Source organism: Chlorocebus sabaeus, chromosome 29 (genome assembly GCF_047675955.1).
Source record: "Chlorocebus sabaeus isolate Y175 chromosome 29, mChlSab1.0.hap1, whole genome shotgun sequence".
Classification (NCBI taxonomy): Eukaryota; Metazoa; Chordata; class Mammalia; order Primates; family Cercopithecidae; genus Chlorocebus; species Chlorocebus sabaeus.
In genome coordinates, this window is record NC_132932.1 from 11,096,438 (window position 1) to 11,108,805 (window position 12,368).

The following is a 12,368-nucleotide window of genomic DNA, read 5'->3' on the forward strand; positions in this document are numbered from 1 at the left end:
TTTTGGAGTTAAGGTTGGTAATGGAGCACTAAAGATCTCTTCAGCCCATGAACTCAAATAAAACTTAATTACCTTCTTTCACAATTGAAGCATTCAAATTTTATAGTGTCATTTTCAGTTTTTAAACAATTTTCATAACCATTATTATTCATAAATGCCTGCACAACCAATTCAAGAACTATTTTTGTTTACCTTGTGCCAAATAATCGTTTGATGTTTTTTATTGAATGATGAAATCAGTAGGTATTTTGATGTCATATATACAACAAATATACTTGCCCATTTTGCAGACCTCTGCTTCCTCAGACTCTCAATATTCAGAAATAAATGAAATTTATTTATGGCATATCACTAAGCTTCACTGTAACACTTACTTATGACAACACATACGTAGTAGGTTGGTTTTCTGAAATGATTCCCACCGCCCTCCCCACCGCAATTTTGGGTCTTTGTACAAGAATTAAATTAAATATAATGCTTGAATCACGACACATTTGAATCATGGGTCAATGCATAGCCCATATTTATTTAGTTATATTTTAATAGTATAATAAGCGTTAACGAATACACCACTCTGAAGAAAAATCTAAGATCTTGAAAATAACCCTATCCTGTTTTGTATCTGGCAACCTTATTAAACTCTTCATTACTTCTAATAATTTGCCTTTAGCTATTTGTTGACTTTCATATATAAATGAGTATATCATTTAAAACAATAATTTTATTTCATCTGTTTCAACTTTTTTGCCAATGACATTTTTTTTTGGTATTATTTCACTGGCTAGGTTCTTCTATAGTATATGAAGTAAAAATAGAGCTTGTGGGCATACATTTTTCCCCCTATTTTAGAGGAGAGAGTCTCAAGTATTCTTATTTAGATGGCTATAAGTTTTAAGTTTTTATTTTATTTTTAAAAGTAACTTACAGGTTAACAAACTTTCCTTCTGCAACTAATTGACTAAGTTTCTTTAATCAGAAATGAACTTATGGGCCGGGCGTGGTGGCTCTTGCCTATGATCCCAGCACTTTGGGAGGCCAAGGCAGGTGGATCACCTGAGGCCAGGAGTTCGAGACCAGCCTGACCAATATGGAGAAATCCTGTCTCTACTAAAAATTACATAATTCGCCGGGTATGGTGGCACATACCTGTAATACCAGCTACTCGGGAGGCTGAGGCAGGAGAATTGTTTGAACCTGGGAGGCGGAGGTTGCAGTGAGCTGAAATCGCGCCATTGCACTTCAGCCTGGGCAACAAGAGTGAAACGCCATCTTAAAAAAAAAAAAAAAAAAAAAAAAAAAAAAAAAAAAAAAACAAAGAAAAAAGAAAGAAATGGAGTTAATATTTGACTTTTTAATAATAGCCATTCTAACTGATGTATCTCGTTGTAGTTTTGATTTGCATTTTCCTGATGATTAGCAATGATGAACCTTTTTCCCCATATTTCTTGGCCACTTGTCTTCTTTTCAGAAGTGTCTCTTCCTGTTTTTTGTCCATTTTTTTTAATAGGGTTGTTTTTACTTATTGATTTGTTTAAATTTCTTATAGATTCTGGGTATTAAACCTTTGTCAGATGTATAGTTTGTGAATATTTTCTCCAGTTCTATAGGTTGTCTGTTTATTCTGTGGATAGTTTCTTTTGCTATGCAGTAGTTCTTTACTTTAATTAGGTCTCACTTACCATTTTTTGTTTTTGTTGCAATTGTTTTTCAGGACTTAGCCAACAATTACCTGACAAGGCCGAAGTCAACAAGGGCATTTCCTGTGTTTTCTTCTAGGATTCTTATAGTTTGAGGTCTCACATTTAAATCTTTAGTTAATCTTGAGCTATTTTGGTATATGGTGAGAGATAGGGGTCCATTTTCTTTCTTTTGCATACGACTAAACAGCTATTCCAGCACCATTTATTGAATAGGGAATCCTTTCCCCATTGCTTCCTTTTGTCAATTTTGTTGAGGATCCGATGGCTGTAGATGTGTGGTATTATTTCTGCGTTGTCTCTTCTGTTCCATTGGTCTATGTGTTTGTTTTAGCCTTGTAGTATAGTTTGAAGGCAGGTAGTGTAATGCCTCCAGCTTTGTTCTTTTTGCTTATGATTGCTTTGGCTATTTTTCTGATTCCATATGAATTTCAGAATAGTTTTTTTGTAATTCTGTGAAGAATGATGTTGGTAATTTGATAGGAATAGTGTGGAATCTGTAAGTTGCTTTGGGTAGTATGACCTTTTTAATAATAGTGATTCTTCCTATCCATGAGCATAGAATATTTTTCTATTTATTTGCGTTGTCTCTGATTTCTTTTTGCTATATTTTATGTTTTCCTTGTAGAGATCTTTTACCTCCTTTGTTAGCTGTATTCCTGGGTATTTCCATTTTTTGTGGTTATTGTAAATGAGACTAGGTTTTTGATTTGACTCTCAGCTTGAATGTTACTGAGGTATAGAAATACTAATTTTTGTACATTGATTTTGTATCTTAAAACTTTACTGAAGTTGTTTATCAGTCCTAGGAGCCTTTGGCAGAGTATTTAGGGTTTTCTAGGTATAGAATCATATCACGATCAAAGAGAGATAATTTTATTTCTTCTTTTCTACTTGGATGTCTTTTATTTCTTTCTCTTGCCTGATTGCTCTGGCTAGGAATTCAAGTACTATATTGAATAGGGGTGATGAGAGTGGGCATTCTTATCTTATTTAAGTTCTCAAGGAACCTGGTTCTAGCTTTTGGCTATTCCATAAGATGTTGGGTTTGGGTTCGTCATAGATGGCTCTTACCATTTTGAAGTATGTTCCTTCACTTCCCAGTCTGTTGAGATTTTTTTTTTTTTTATCATAAACAGGTATTGAATTGTACCTAAAGCTTTTTTCTATGTTCATTGGGATGATTATGTGTTTTTTGTTTTTAATTTTGTTTACATGAAAAATCATATTTACTGGTTGCATATGTTGAAACAGCCTTGTAGTCCAGGAATAACACTTGATCATGGTGTATGAACATTTTGATGTTCTGCTGGATTCAGTTTGCTAGAATTTTATTAAGAATTGTTCATCAGGGCTGTTTGTCTAAAGTTTGTGTGTGTGTGTGTGTGTGTGTGTCTATTCCTGATTTTGGTCTCAGGCTGATGCTAGCTTCACAGAATGAGTTAGAAAGGAGTCCCTTCTCCTCAATTTTTTGGAACACTTTCAGTAGGATTGGTGCTGGTTCTTTGTATATTTGATAGGATTCATCTGTGAACCATCTAGTCCAGGGCTTTTTTTGGTTGGCAGGTTTTTTTATTACCAATTAAATTTTATGACTTGTTATTGGTATGGTCAGGATGGCTATTATTAAAAAGTCAAATAATAACAAATGTTGGCAAAGGCTGCAGAGAAAAGCGAATACTTATACACTGTCGGTGGGAATGTAAATTAGTTCAGCCATGGTGGAGAGTAGTTTGGAGATTTCTCAAAAAACTTAAAACAGCAAGTATTTAACCCAGCAATCCCATTACTGGGTATATATACAGAAGAAAACATTGTTCTACCAAAAAGACACATATACTCCTACATTAATTGCAATGCTATTGATAATGGCTAAGACATGGAGTCCACCTAGGTGCCCATCAATGGTGAAATGGATAAAGAACATGTGGTGCATATATACCATGAAGTATTTACGCAGTCACAAAAAAAGAACAAAATATGTCTCTTGCAGTAATGTGGATACAGTTGGAGGCCATAATCCTAAGAGAATTAATGTAGAAACAGAAAACCAAATACTGCATGTTCTTACTTATAAGTGAAAACTAAACATTAAGTACACATGGACATAAAGATGGGAAGAAGTAACACTGTGGAATGCTATGGTCTCACATTGCTACAAAGAAATACCTTAGACTAGGTAATTTATGAATAAAAGATGTTTAATTGGCTCATGGTTCTGCAGCTTGCAGAGGAAGCACAGTGGCCTCTGCCTTCAGGGAGGCCTCACAAAGCTCCCAATCATGGCAGAAAGTAAAAGACATGCAAGACATCCCATATGCCAGCAGCAGGAGCAAAAAAGAACAAGGAAGGGAATATTCCTTACTTTCAAATAACCAGATATCACGAGAAGTCACTCACTATCATGAAAACAGCACCAAGGTCATGGTGCTAAGCCATTCATGACAAATCCACCCTCATGATTCAACCACCTCCCACTAGGCCCCACCTCCAACATTGGGGACTACAATTCAATATGAGATTTGGTGAGGACACAGATTCAAATCATATCCTGCCCCTGGGCTCCCTTGTGTCCTTCTCATATTGCAAAATGCAATTATCCCTTCTCAACAGTCCCCCAAAACCTTAACTCATTTCAGCATTAACTTAAAATTACAAAGTTCAAAGTCTCATCTGACATATGGGTCTTCTTCCTATGAGCCTCTAAAATCATAAACAGGTTAGTTACTTTCAAGAATGTGGTATAGGCATTGAGTAAATAATTTCATTCCGAAAGGGAGAAATTAGCCAAAAGAAATGGGCTAGAGACCCTGTGCAAGTCAGAAATTCAGCAGAGCAGTCATTAAATCTTAAAGCTTCAAAATAAACTCTTTTGACTCCATGTCACACATCCAAGGCACACTGATGCAAGAGGTGGCCTTCTTAGGCCTTGGGCAGCTCTGCTCCTGTGGCTTTGCAGGTTTCAGACCCCATGGCTGCTTTCAAGTGCTGGCATTGTGTGCCTGCAGCTTTTCCAGTCATAAGGTGCAAGCTGTTGGTGGATCTACCATTCTTGGGGCTGGAGGACAGTGACCCTCTTCTCACAGCTCTGCTAGGCAGTACCCCAGTGGGGACTCTGTGTGGGGGCTCCAACCCCACATTTCCCCTCCACATTGCCCTAGTAGAAGTTCTTCATGAGGGCTCCACCCCTGCAGCAGACTTCTCCCTGGGATTCCAGGCTTTTCCATATCTCCTCTGAAATTTAGTCAGAGGCTCCCTAGCCTCAACTTTCACACTCTGTATACTTGCAGCCCTAACACCACATGGAAGCCATCAAGGCTTGTGGCTTGCACCCTTTGAATCAGTGGCCTGAAATGTACTTGGGCTCCTTTGGGCCATAGCTAAAACTGGAATGGCTGGGATGCAGGGACCAGTATCCAAAGGCTGTGAAGGGCAGTGGGACAATGGACCTGGCCCATGAAGCCATTCAGTCCTCCTAGGCTTCCAGGCCTGTGGTGGGAGGGGCTGCCTTGAAAATCTCTGAAATGCCTTGGATGTCTTTTCCCTATTGTCTTGGCTATTAGCACTTGGCCCCTTTTTGCTTTTGCAAATACCTGCAGTCTGCTTGAATTCCTACCCTGAAAATGGATTTTTCTTTTTCACCACATGGCCACTCTTCAAATTTTACAAACTTTTGTATTCTGCTTTCCCTTTAAATATAAGTTCCAAGTTTATGCCATTTGCTAATGCATATGAACATAGGTTGTTAGAAGCAGCCAGTCCATGTCTTGAACATGTTGCTTCTTATAAATTTATTCTGCCAGATACCCTAAATCATCATTCTCAAGTTTAAAGTTCTGCATATCCCTAGGGGAGGAACACAATACAGCCTAGTTCTTTGCTAAGGCATAACAAAAGTGACTCTTATTCCAGTTCCAAATAAGTTCCTCATTTCCATATGAGATCTTCTCACCCTGGATTTCACTGTGTACATTTCTATCAGCAGTTTGGTCAGAACCATTTAGCCAGTCTCTAAGATGTTTCAAACTTTCCTTCATCTTCCTATCTTTTTCTGAGACCTTCATATTCTTTCAGCCTCTGCCTGGTACCCAATTCCAAAACTGCTTCCACATTTTTAGGTATCTTTATATCAATATCCTACTCCTAGTACTATTTTCTTTGTATCAGTTTGTTCTCATCTTGCTACCAAGGAATACCTGAGACTGAGTAATTTGTAAACAAAAGAGGCTTAATTGACTCATGCTTCTGCAGGCTGTATAGCAAGCATAGTATCTTCTGTTTTTGGGGAGGCCTCAGGAAGCATCCAATCATGGCAAAAGTTGAAAGGGGAGTGAAGTGCCTCACATGATGGGAGCAGGAGCAAGAGAGACCAAGGGGTAGGTGCTGCACACTTTTAAACAACCAAGTCTCGAGAGAACTCACTCACTATCATGAGAACAGCTCCAGGGCCATGGTGCCAAACCATTCACAAGAAATCCACATGTATGAAGGAACCACCTCCCACCAGGCCCAACCTCCAATATTGGGGACCACAATTTGACATGAAATTTGATGGGGACACAGGCCCAAACCATATCAAGGAGGGAAGGAGTTGTGTAAGGGTTGATCAACTATCTATGGGTAATATGCTCATTACCTGGGTGATAGGATTTGTACCCCAAACCCAATATGCCCGTGTAACAAACCTGCACATGTACTCTCATATCTAAAATAATCATTGAAATTATTTTAAAAAAGAAATTATTTTAAATGTTGTCAAATGCTTTATTTATTTAGAGATGTTTTCTTTTAATATCTTACTGTGGTAACGTATTAAATGTTAATGGGTGGTAACTCAGTAACGTATTAAAAACATACATTACAGTAACAATAACATATTAAAAGAATCACATTAGTGAATTTTCTAATGTTGAGTAATTCTTAATATATAAGATACATCCAATTTGGTTTTGCTATATTATCTTTTCTCCAGAGTTGGACTTAATTTAAATTTTTTATATTTAGAATTTTTATACCTATATTTATTAAAAAGTATGGGTCTACAATTTTTTGTCTTTCTGTAACATTTTTGGGTTTGGTAATAAGCTTATGCTGAACACAGAATAAATTGGTCCATGATCCTTTTATTTTTAAAGTTTTGTAGATCTCAACTTTAAAGTAGACAAGGTCTGGAGTTTTCTTGTGAGAAAATTTTAAATCACTATTTAGTTTCTTTAAAAACCACGGGACTAATTATGCTTTATTATTGCTTCATGAATTAATTATAAGTCACATTTTACTAGAGATATGTTCATGTATCTCAGTTTTCTAAGTTGCTAGCAGATAGTTGATAATATTTGTATATCTGTTTTGTAACAGGTTTATGGAGATATAGTTCATAAATCATACAACTTACCCACTTAAAGTGTACAATTTAATAGTTTTTAGTACATTCACAGAGTTATACAACTGTCATCATAATGTAATTTTAGAATATTTTCATAGCCCCCAAACCCTATTCTCAATAGCTGTCAATTCCTATTCTCTGTCACCCCCAAGCACTAGACAACCGCCTATCTACTTATTTTGACAGATTTGTCATTTGGGGACATTTTATACACATGGAATCATATCATTTGTGGTATTTCATTATTGGTTTTTTTAATTTAACATACTTCATTTTTTTCAAATTCATTTATATCACACCGTGTGTTAATACTTCATTTCTTTTAATAGTTGAATGATATTCTATTGTTTAGATATACAACAATCTGTTAATCCAATCATTCATTGATTAATATTTGCATTGTTTACACATTTTGGCTATTATGAGTAATGCTACTATTTATATTTCTGTATAATATTTTGTGTAGACATATATTTTAATTTTTCTTGGGTATGTATCTAAGAATAGAATTGCTGGGACATGTGTTAATTCTAAGTTGAATTTTGTAAGAAACTCCCAGACTGTTTTCCAAAATGGCTGTGCCATTTTACATTCCCACCAGCTATGTGTGCAGATTTTGATTTCTCCACATCCTCACCAACACTTGCTGTTTTCTGCTTTTATAATTCTATCCATTCTGTGCTTTAAATGATATTTAACTGTAGTTTTGATTTGCTGCTCCCTAATTATATTAAACATTGTTTATATCCTAATTGACTCTTGTGTAACTTTTTAAAGAGAAATGTCAATTTAGATCCTTTGCCCATTTTGGGGTCTTTGGAGTTTGTTTTTTTTTTTTTTTTTTTTTTTTTTTTAATTGAGTCGTAGGAGTTCTATATATATTCTAGCTACAAGTCCTTATTAGATATATAACTTACCAATATTTTCTCACATTTGCTGAGTTATATTTTTACTTTCCTGATAGCGTCCTTTGAAGCATGAGCTTTAAATTCAATTAAACATAATTTCTATCCCATTTTTTCAACAAGGATGCCCGCTTTCACCACTATTTTTCAGCATAATACTGGAAGCCCTGGCCAGAACAATTAAGCAATAGAATGAAAGGGTATCCAAATTGTAAAGGAATAGATCAAATTAGCCTTGTTTGCAGGCAATATGATCTTATTCTTAGAAAATCCAAAAGACTCCACCAAAAAACTGTTAAAACTGATGTCAGTTCATAAAGTTGAAGAATACAAAATCAACATAGAAAAATCAGTAGCATTTACATATGCCAACAATGAACAATCTGAAAAAGAAATCAAGAAAGCTATTTCATTTAAAATAGCTATGAAAATACAAAATACCTAGAAGTAAATTCAGTGAAAGTGAAAGAACTACATTAAAAAAAAATGGAACTCTGGTGAAAGAAATAGAGGTTTACACACAAACAAAATGAAAGATATTCCATGATTATAGATTGGAACACTTACGATTGTTAAAATGATGATACTACTAAGAGTAGTAGACAAATTCAATGCAATCTCTATCAAAATGCCGATGACATTCTTCACAGAAATAGAAAAAAATATATATAAAATGTATATGGAACCACAAAAGACCACAAAGGGCCAAAGCAATCCTGAGAAAAAGAACAAAACTGGAGGCATCACGTTACCTGAATTCAAAACTTACTACAAAGTGCTGGCAACCAAAGCAGCATGATATTGTCATAAAAACAGGCACATAGAGCAGTGGAACAAAACCGAGAACCTGATATAAATGTACACATTTGCAATGAACTCATTTTCAACAAAGGTGCCAAGAACGTACTAAGAGAAAAGAACCATCTTTTCAATAAATAGTGCTGAGAAAACTGGGTAACTATATGTAGAAGAATGAAACTAGATCCCTGTATCTCACCATCACAAAAAAAAAATTAAAATGGATTAAACGCTTAAATCTAAGAAGTGAAATTTCAAAACTACTCAAAGAAAACATTGGAGAAATGTTCTAGGACATTGGTCTAGGCAAAGATAGTTTGTGTAAGACTTCGAAAGCACAGGCAATCAAAGCAAAAATAGACAACTGGGATTACATCAAACTAAAAATTTTCTGCACAGCAAAGAAAACAAATTGAGAAAACTCGCAGAATGGAAAAAAGATATTTGCAAACTATTCATCTGAAAATGGATTAATAACCTGTATTAGTTTGTTTTCATGCTACTGATTAAAGACATACCTGAGACTGGGAATTTACAAAAGAATGATGCTGTTTATTGGACTTACAGTTCCACATGGCTGGGGAGGCCTCACAATCAGGGAGGAGGGCAAGGAGAAGCAATTCACATTTTATGTGGATGGCAGTAGGCAAAGAGAGAGCTTGTGCAGAGAAATTCCCGTTTTTAAAACCATCAGATCTCATGAAACTCATTCACTATCACAAGAACAGCACGGGAAAGACCCACCCCCATGATTCAATCATCTCTCACTGGGTCCCTCCAACAACATGTGGGAATTATGGCAGCTATAAAATGAGATTTGGGTGAGGACACAGAGCCAAACCGTATCATTCCATCCCCGGCTCATCCCAAATCCCGTATCTTCACATTTCAAAACCGATTATGAGACTCGTAATCTTCACCTGTCTAGGGAGGGACCTGTAATCCCCAAGTGTGGAGAGAGGAAAGTGATTGGATTATAGGGGTGGGTTCCCCCATGCTGTTCTCATGATAGTGAGTGAATTCTCGCAAGATCTGATGGTTGTATAAATGGTAGTTTTTCTGCGCTGACACACGTGCTCTGACTTGACTGCTACCATGTAAGATGTGACTGTTTCCCCTTCTGCCATGATTGTAAGTATCCTGAGGCTCCCCCAGCCGTGTGGAACTGTGAGTCAGTGAGGCAATTAAACCTCTTTTCTTTATAAATTACCGAGTCTTGGGCATGTCTTCATGGTAGTGTAAAAACAGACTAATGCAATATGATAAAGTCTTTTTATTTCTGGGTTATGGTAAATACATCTTAGTTTTTTGTTTTTCGTTTTTGTTTTGTTTTGTTTGTTTGCTCTAGCTTTATTTTGTTTTATTATCAACAAACTTTTTTCTGGATGTTTTATCATTTTTACTTCATAGATCTTTGCAGTATTACATGGATTTGTCTTTATTCTTATTTAAGTATTTTATTCTAAATTTTAATGAGTCTTTTGTAACAAAAAATACAATTAACAGTTTTTTTTAAATTATGCTTTCATATTTGAATGATAGCTTGGTTAATATGACAGCTTTGATTCTAGGTCATATTTCTTCCTTACTTTGAAAAAACTACTTATTGTCATTTTGCATTGTTTTGTTATTTAAAAAATATGATATAACTCTGTTTTTTCTTTACATAGGATTTACTTTGTATATAAATCTTTTTCTAGTTCTGTAATTTTAGATTTTGGTTATTTGTCTCTGCTTATTCTTAAATTTTAGGTATGACACTGTAAATTCCTTATGATCTAAGTTTACACTTTATATGTATTCTAGAAAATTTCCTATTAAAATATTTCCTTTTCTTTATTTACATTAATCTTTCTGACACACGATCTTCTAGATGTTAGATCTTCTTTTTTTTATCCTCCACATCTTTTAGCTTTTATTTTTATATTTTTAACTATTTTTCCTTTTATTTTTTCTGGAAGTTCTCTGTAATCTGATTTTCCATTTTACAAATATACTCCCTTACTATATTTATTTTTCTCTTTATTCTGTCTATTGAATTATTTATTACAACTATTATTTTTTTATTATTAATGTTTCTGCTTGATTATTTGAATATTTTAGTCCCATATTGCTAATATTTTCTTGTATGTTTATTGTGTTAATCTCCTTTTAAATTTTTTTGCCTATTTTTCTACTTTTAATGAAATATATCATTCAGTTGATATTCATTTGAAAAAGACTGGATCCTCAAATGTCTTGTTATTTTGACATTTGCGTCTATTTTCCCCTAGAAGTATCGAATACTCTTTCAGGTAATACATAATGTGTAAAGTTAGGCCCAACTGTAAGTCAGCCCCAATAAAGTCACTGGAAGACGGGGAGAAGAAAAGTAGCAGAAAGTGATGGAATAAAGACTGGCTCCAGGAAACACTCAATCATATCACTTCCCATAATCAACTGCTTAGGCAAGACTTTATTCTTTTTGGGAAAGATAAATGAAATTGTAGACTATAATCTCCAATTATATTTCTTTAGCCCAGGGGTATTTGATGGAGGGTATAAACAACTTACTACTTGGAGTTAGTTACTCCCTCTGTCCCATTTTTCCCAGCTATGTTCAAGACTGACCTAATATAACTCTTGAGGACATGTGAACCAGAGCTACCACAAATGTGGCAGTAGATATATTTTGTTCCAAGGCCATGACAGAAGAACAATATCAGAATTTCAGGACTACCATTCCTATTTCAACACATCATAGCTATGCCAGGATGCTTCCTACCTGGGGATGGCAAAGCAATCACCTCATACACACCACTTCAAAACAGTACTCCGCTATCTGAGAATATAATTTCACTATTTCTCTCTAGTTATTTTCCCTCTAAAATTTATATTGGATTGTTCTTGGAGGAGGGAGCCAGATGTCATATCTAGTTTTTATTTAGAAGTAGAATCTTCACATATCTTTTTAAAGATTTCTTTGTTTGGAGTTATGAAAAGAATAACAATTAACAATTAGTGAGAACAAAAATGGAATTTTTGCTTTTTTATATTTGTGAAAACACCTTCACATTGTATTGTATGCACAAAATTTGCTAAGAGAGTAGATCTTAAATGTTATTACCACACACACACACAAATGAAAACTGGCCTGGCGTGGTGGCTCATGTCTGTAATCCCAGCACTTTTGGAAGCCGAGAAGGGTGAATCACAAGGTCAGGAGTTCAAGACCAGCTTGGCCAATATGGTGAAACCCCATCTCTACTTAAAACAGAAAAATTAACAGGCACGGGGATGGTCTCCTGTAGTCCCGGCTACTTGGGAGGCTGAGGCAGGAGAATCGCTTGAACCCAAGAGGCAGAGGTTGCAGTGAGCTGAGTTGGTGCCACTGCACTCCAGCTTTGGTGACAGAGCAAGACTCCATCTTAAAAAAAAAAAAAAAAAAAAAAAAAGGAAACTATATGAGGTGATGGATATGTTAATTAGCTTGATTGTGGTAATCATTTCATGATGTACACATGTAACAAAACATCACATTGTACAGCATAAATATTTACAATTTTTATTTTTCAATCCTATCTTAATAAAGCTTGAAATTAG

General features: G+C 35.2%; 1 long non-coding RNA gene across 1 annotated transcript in view; it reads right to left on the reverse strand.

Moving 5' to 3' along the window:
- Window positions 1–575: 575 nt before the first annotated feature.
- LOC103231238 (uncharacterized) overlaps window positions 576–12,368 on the reverse strand; it is a 60,911-nt gene continuing 49,118 nt past the window's right edge. Inside the window, exon 4 of the long non-coding RNA XR_012091797.1 lies at window positions 576–1,269. This is a non-coding gene — a long non-coding RNA (uncharacterized lncRNA). The remainder of the gene's footprint in view (window positions 1,270–12,368) is intronic.